This window comes from Theropithecus gelada, chromosome 10 (genome assembly GCF_003255815.1).
Source record: "Theropithecus gelada isolate Dixy chromosome 10, Tgel_1.0, whole genome shotgun sequence".
In the NCBI taxonomy this organism is placed as follows: Eukaryota; Metazoa; Chordata; class Mammalia; order Primates; family Cercopithecidae; genus Theropithecus; species Theropithecus gelada.
This window is the reverse complement of record NC_037678.1, coordinates 8,145,894-8,153,012: the sequence shown is the minus strand read 5'-3', so window position 1 is coordinate 8,153,012 and position 7,119 is coordinate 8,145,894. Positions and strand designations below refer to the sequence as shown.

Here is a 7,119-nt window from a genome sequence, read left to right as displayed (position 1 = left end):
TCCAGGGTCGCTTCATAAAAATGGATTCCTGGAAAAACATAAACCAGCAATTTACCCTGTGAATTTTATTGGCCTAAAAAAATAAAAAAGCTATCTCATTTGAATAATGAAGAGAGATAAACCATTCCTAGCTCCTCTTTTATTAGTGAATAAGGACACAAACACTCAACAGAAACGGAATGCTCACACAAAGCTTCAGGTCTGATTTATTAGCCACTTTAGTTTCATAAAACTCAGCATTTCTATTAAAATAAAATGATGTCCAAAAGGTTTGCTTGTTTTTAAGAAAATTGCATTTAATACAGGGCAAGACTTTGTTATGGTTTTTTTTTTTTTTTTTAAACAAAGCTCAAATTCTCCTGACTTCACGCCTGTTACTACAGCTGGAGGGAAACCGGTTTCAGAATCTATCTGATATGTCGGATTTCTTTGTGGCATCCACTTCATCGCTCAGCAGCCAGCCATGATGTCATAAGCCCATCAGATTTCCGGTAGGGGGAAAACGCTGGGGAATTGGAAAGAATGGATGTTTCTTACCCATCAGGAAGGCAGGGGAAGAGGCTGGGAGTGTTTGGGAGGAGAAGCCGCGTGGCTGGCGGGGGACAGGAGCAGGCTCAATGTTTGTGATATTAAATGTCAGGCAGAAACCTGAAAACCCCAGCTACCCAGATGTTTTCTCAATATCCAGATGTCTGGCACTGAGCAGACCGTGCTCCCGCCTCCCAGGAGGTGCTCAGCGTTTTGGGCTTTGACCTCAGGTCTCCGGTGAGCGCACAGTGCCAGGAGCTGTACATCCTCGCGGCTGCCCACCCTTGGGTTTGGGATTTTTTTCTAAATCTTTACACATGGATGACAGGAGTAACTAGGTCCAGATTTTAAAAGCTGTTGAAGCAGTGATTTGAGAAGTTCAGTCTCTGGAACGCTATGTAAGCCAAAAAGGAGGAAAAAAAGAAAAAAAAAAAACCCTCAGCCAACACACACACAAACATATGTGACTCTTAAGCCATAGGACTTAAAAACCCAAAACAAAACCACCAAGTCTGAGAACCAGGGCTGGAGACCGACACTGAGAAGCGCTGAGCTCTCCCCCAAGAGAATGCTTCCCCCCAAATCAGAAAAACACCACACAGCTTTGTTCTTCCTGACAAAGCCCCTTGCTTCCAGGGAGCCGACAGTTGCCAACAAAAGCACAGGGTAGAACTCATTTACACGCAGACTGGGCTTCAAGGAGCCATCAAGTGCAGAAATGGAAATGGCTTTGCCTGGGAGCCCTGCCTCCCTGCGACTGGCAATGGGGACCCCTGGAGCCTGGGGGAGCCCCGCAGGTCACAGATGGAGCAGGGTCCTGGCCTCCTGGTGGCCTGGCTAAGCATCTGCCCCACGGAGGCCACCACCTAGGCTTGTGACATCACAGCTAATTGCCCCTGAAAATGAGCCAGGAACTGCAGGCCCCTCAGGGCTGCAAGCCTGAGACTTCACAGGGAGCTGCGAGGAGAGGCAGCTGGGGAGGGGCCATCGCCAATTAAAACCCAGAGCTCAGATAACAAGAAGTGGTTGAGGCGGGGGATAGTATCGTCTCTGGTGGGGAGAGGGCAGGAGGAGGTGGGGGTGTGGAAGGGGCTGGGGGGCGGTATTTGTGCCTTCATCTCCTACCACAATCCCCACCCCCAGCCTTTACAGATGAGGACATTGAGGCCAGGGGTGGCTGAGTGGCCTGCCCAGGGTCACCAGGCTAATTAGCAGGACAGCCAGTACAGGGAAAAGAAAACACAGGTCTGGCACTGCACAGGTCTTCCTGAATTTATCTAATTTAATCCTCGCAGCACTCTGTGAGGGAGGGATTATCCTTAACCTCAGTTTCCAAAGAAGCCAGTGGAAGTGCAGAGAGCTTAAGTAATTTGCCCAAGGCCACACAGCTCATCATTAGCAGAACTCGGCCTGACCTTCTGTTCACCTGATTCTGAATCCTGTACTCTTTCTGCTGGGTTGGGGGAGGCAGTTGAGGTTTAACTGTGAATTGTGAATCTGATCTAAATACATATTTAAAATGCAGATCCCCACAGAACAAAAGGGAGTCAATCATTGTAAATTAATTTTTTACAGCCATTCCAGGCAGCAGGCTTGCTGGCCAGGTGGGTGGGTGGGGAGGCTGCTCTTATTCTGTCCTCGCCAGAGCCTGAATAAAGCAAGTTGACTGTCTCTCTAGCTGTGCGTGGCGGCCACTCGAAGCTCCTGAAGTGGGGCAGTGGGGGGTGTGCGAGACTGAAGAAAAGCTTTGTTAGGCATCTGCAAGGGCTTCATCTGCCCCAGGAAAGGTGCCAGGCACACGGGTCCGATGGAGCCAGGGGAGGGAGGATTCACTGTGTATAGAAACCATGCAAAAGAAAAAAAAAAAAAAAAAGAATCAGTCCCCCTGAGCCAGGTTCCTAATTTCCAAGTGAGTTTCAATGAGCTGTGGGTCAACTGAGCAGCAATTGCTGGCTCGGAGACCTGACTCTGGGTCAGAGCGGTGCTGCCCAGGGCCCTGCCCACCAGGATGGGGGAGGCCGGGCAGTCACTGTGGTCCTATATCCCAGCTACTCTGGGGGCCCCGTCGGCCACCACCTTCTCCCAGAGCAGCACTTGAAGGAGACAAGTCTCCAAGAGATGGGACAGAAGAAAGAGGAGACAGGCCAGTCTGAGCTCAGGGAACAGGACTAGCGCCTGCCCTGGGCCTCCCCTGGCAGGTCCACTCTCCTTGCAGCCGGCCAGCCTTGGCACTGCAGTGGCCAGGCTGTGCCAGGCCTCTCCCTTCACAAGGCCTGCTGGTTTCTTTTACTTTGTTTCTGTGAACGGCAAATGGGGTGTGGAGCCCAGGACTCGGGCCAGAGAAGAGGAAAGAAAAGTTTCTGCCATCTGGATGCCTGACCTGGCTGAGCCGCTCCTGTTTTTCTGGGGAAATCCTACCCATCTTTTATTCGCTCTGCCTACCATCCACCCAGAAGAGATTTGGGTCCTGCCTTCATGGCACTTACAATCAATAGAGGGAGCTAAACATTGACCAATCAATGGCATAAAAGTGTCCATGGAGGGGGTGGTCCCATGCTATGAGAGTCCATCATAGTGGAATCATCAAGTCAGGGAGGTCAGGGAAGGCTTCCAGGAGGAGGTGACATTGGTGCTGGGGCCCAAAGGATGAGGAGTATTAATTGTTCTGACTCACTGTCATCCTTGCAGAGTCCCTCTCTGATATCCTCCTAAGGTCACCTCCCCTCCCCATACCCTGGTCCCCTTCTTGACTTTCTGTTGTTCATCTATGTCCCTGCCTTTGTCTGGAAGCCCTATGAGGGCAGAGGCCAGGCCTGTCTTAGTCACTGCTGAATTGCGCGTGGCCGGCACTTAGGTGTGCCAGACCACCTGTGGTGGTCTACACTGCCTATTTGTGACTATATGTTGATCAAAAGAATAAACGACATGTGCAAAAGGCCCCGTAGTGGGAGAAATCCCAGGACAGGAGGATGTGGGAGTAGGAACGGGGGCAAAGGGACAGAAGGTGTTGGGAGATGAAGCTGAGCCTCCCCAAGAACCTCCCTAGAAATGCGGGTCTCTCCTCCAGCCAAGGGAAAACCTTCTGCCCTTGTCCTGTGGCAGATTCTGTGGTAGGCTGTCTTCCTTCCCCTAGAGGAGAGAGTGTGGCATAAATACTCTGCCCCACCCGAAGCGCTCTAGGCACAGCACCCCTGGGCACAAAGCAGGTGGGCACTAGCACCCTCTGCCCAGTACTCTCTGCCACCAGCTTCCCTCCTGCGTTCATTCTCTCACCCAGTGCTGCGGGGTCACCTGGAGCCACAGAGAGGCAGTGGGATTCGCCCCCAGCAGATCCAAGGGTCTCAATCCAGGGCTTCCCTGAATCCCAGCCCCAGGTCTCACCTGCACTACCCCCATGGCTAGCACCCTTTCTCCTCACTGAGGCGGAGGTGGAAGGAGAAGAGGAGCCAGGACAAATGGGGTTTGAGTCCCCTGGTCTTATTACCAGCGTGGGACGGGTGCCAAATTGGCCTCTCCGCCCCTCAGCTTCCTCACAAGTGAGGTGGAGACTCCTCAGGCTTCCCCGGGGGAGTGAGCGCTTGGTAATCTCGTCTAAAAGACTCAGAATAAGCCCCCTCTGGTCTCGCTCTGTCGCCCCAAATCCCTCTCCCGCCTCAGCTGCAGCTTCTGCAGCTCCCGAGGAAGGGGGCACCCGAATTCCAGCCGCTGAGGCTGGAGTTTGGAGTTCGCCCAAGGAGCTTCTGCCCTGGGGGGGGCGACTGAGACCCCACAGGTGGGTCCCGTCCCCGCCCCAGATGTGAGCCTCGCCCCTCGGAGGCGCGGCTCCGCCTACGCCCAGACCCGTCCTCCCAGCCAGCCCGCTCAGCGCGCTCTGGCAAACTTTCCGCGTCCAGAACCCGCCCGCGTCTACACCTGCTCGCGGTTCAACCGCAAGCGCACGTCTACACGGTCTCACCTGCCCCTGGGTTGCTGGAGGGTGCCTCGGTCACGGGTCCGCGTCTCCACAGGCTCAGCAGCTGCGAGTCCCCGGGACTGCCGACCTCAGCCTTGGGGATCCGTCTTGACCACCCCCGGATTCGGAGGCGCCCCGGCCCGACCACCTGTGCTGGTCTACACCTCCTCGGCAACCCCGGATCACCGGAGATGCTTCGGCTCGAGGGCCCCACCTGCACCACCCATGGCTCTCGAGACCCTTCAGAGCGCGGACCCGGCCGAGATCCCGCGGAGCCGCTGCGCGTGGCCGGTGCCCGCGGTCGCCCCCGGGTCCCGTCCGCGGCGAAACTGCCGGGGCTGCTTACCTGGCCCGCGCCCTCACGCTCCGGTCCGGGCTGCGCCGCCGCCACTCTCACACATTTTGCGATATCGTCGATGGCGAAAGAAAATGTTGTAAATCCTCCTGCGGCCACGTGGCTGTCCCCCCACCCCCTTCTCCCTTTCTCTGGCCCTCAGGACAAAACGGCCCCGCGGCCGGCCGCTGGCCACCGGGCTCTAGGCGGGCGACGCTGGCCGCGGCGGGGCGTGGTCTGGGGCGGGGAGGGCGGGGCGTGGTCGGGGCAGGGGCGGGGCGCGCTGGTTCCGGCCGCCCTCCCCCGGGAAATCGGGCCTGAGACTAGGGCTCCTGTTCCAGCTCTTGATTGGTCGGTCGGCCAGCAATACTGACGTCTGATTGGCTGAGACAAAGAAGAGGCTAAGGCCGGGGGGATGGGGGTTTGTGGATTTCATTCTTTGCCTTTTCGCTCTGGCGGCGACCGCTGCTCTTTCGGTCCTTTCTGAACTCTGCGGCCTTTTCCTCTCTGCTTCCGTGCTCCCTATCATAACGCTACCTGCATTTCCTTGTCCTGCTCTACCAAACAGTACCTGGAGATAGGGACATGGGGTTCGTGCTGCTCACCACTGTCTCCCCAGGGCCTGGCACACAGTACGCGCTCAAAACGCGTTAGTTGAATGAATTAGTGGAAAACATGCATACAGGTGTTTAGAGCTATCTTTAATGTTGGCAACATCCCTACGAGATGATATTACTATTCTCTCCCATCCCTACGAGATGATACTACTATTCTCTCCCAAGGATGAGGAAACCGAGGCGCAGAGAAATTCGGTCACCTGGGAATGAATGGCTGAACTGATGCTGGAACATGCTTACATCGCTGGATCTCAGATCCTCTACACAGCGATGCCCTGTGCAGTGTCAGAGCTCAGTTCCCCGTTTATCAAGAGTGTTGTGTTAGAGCACAAGATAGGTTAGAAGATGGATTATTACTGCCAGGCCCTGTGGCTCACGCCTATAAATCCCAGCACTTGGGGAGGCCAGGGTGGGAGGAGCGCTTGCGCCCAGGGGTTCGAGACCAGCCTGGGCAACGTGGCGAAACCCCGTCTCTACAAAAAAAAATTGAAAAGTTTTCTGGGCATGGTGGTGTGCACCTGTAGTCCCAGCTACTTGGCAGGCTGAGGTGGGAGGATCACTTGAGCTCAGGAGTTGGAGGCTGCAGTGTTATGATTGTACCACTTGCACTCCAGCCTGGGTTACAGAAAAAAAAAAAAACTCTACTAAAAATACAAAAATTAGCCGGGCATGTTGGTGGGCGCCTGTAGTCCCAGCTACTCGGGAGGCTGAGGCAGGAGAATGGCGTGAACCTGGGAGGCGGAGCTTGCAGTGGGCCGAGATGGCGCCACTGAACTCCAGCCTGGGCGAGAGAGGGAGACTCCATCTCCAAAAAAAAAAAAAAAAAAAAAAAAAAAAAAGTGTTATTTCAGCAGGGCACGGTGGCTCATGCCTGTAATCCCAGCACTTTGGGAAGCCGAAGTGGGTGGATAACCTGAGGTCAGGAGTTCGAGACCAGCCTGGCCAACATGGTGAAACCCCATCTCTACTAAAAAATACAAAAATTGACTGAGCATGCTGGTGGGCGCCTGTAATCTCAGCTACTCAAGAGGCTGGGGCAGGAGAATCATTTGAACCCAGGAGGCAGAGGTTGTAGTGACCTGAGATCATGCCACTGGCACTCCAGCCTGGGTGACAAGAGCGAAACTCTGTCTCAAAAAAAAAAAAAGTGTCATTTCAATGAACATGCTTGAGCATGCTATACCCAGCACTGTGCTTGGCAGTATGAATGACACAGCCTCTGCTTCCATGTTAAATTCCTGGTAACCTGCCAGGCTCTTTCCCTTCCTGAGAACCCACCCCCTGTCCCCCACTGCACCCCTATCACAGGGGAAGTTGGAAGCACTTTGCTCAACCCAGGCTGCATTGCCCACTCTTGATAGTTTGGGGCATTTGGGGTGGATTTTCCCGTGGAAGGATCTTGAAGCAGACTGACTTGCCGGCTGCTGTTCTCTGACGGGAAGGGGGTCCTTGAGATGGCCCCCCAATAAGGTCCTTTTGATTGAGAGATGATGTATGAAATGGGATGGGGGAGAGGGCTTCCTCTGACAAAGGAAGGTGTAGAAGCTTCTCCTGGAGTTGGGCAGGGAAGGGTTAATCAACTAGAAAAATGCTGTCTGAGAGCCTGTCTCCCATAGGCAGCCAGATTGAGGCATGAAGAGGAGGAGCTGGCTTGATGGTGTGGTGAATGAGTTCTCCCTGCATCTGTC

The 7,119-nt window shown here is 54.5% G+C and overlaps 1 long non-coding RNA gene across 1 annotated transcript; it reads right to left on the bottom strand.

The window, feature by feature from the left end:
• Positions 1 to 313: 313 nt before the first annotated feature.
• Positions 314 to 5,010, bottom strand: LOC112633331. The gene is made up of 2 exons (XR_003121512.1): positions 4,484 to 5,010; positions 314 to 505 (listed from the first exon to the last, which is right to left on the bottom strand). It is a non-coding gene; the product is annotated as an uncharacterized LOC112633331 (long non-coding RNA).
• Between the last annotated feature and the right edge of the window lie 2,109 nt (positions 5,011 to 7,119).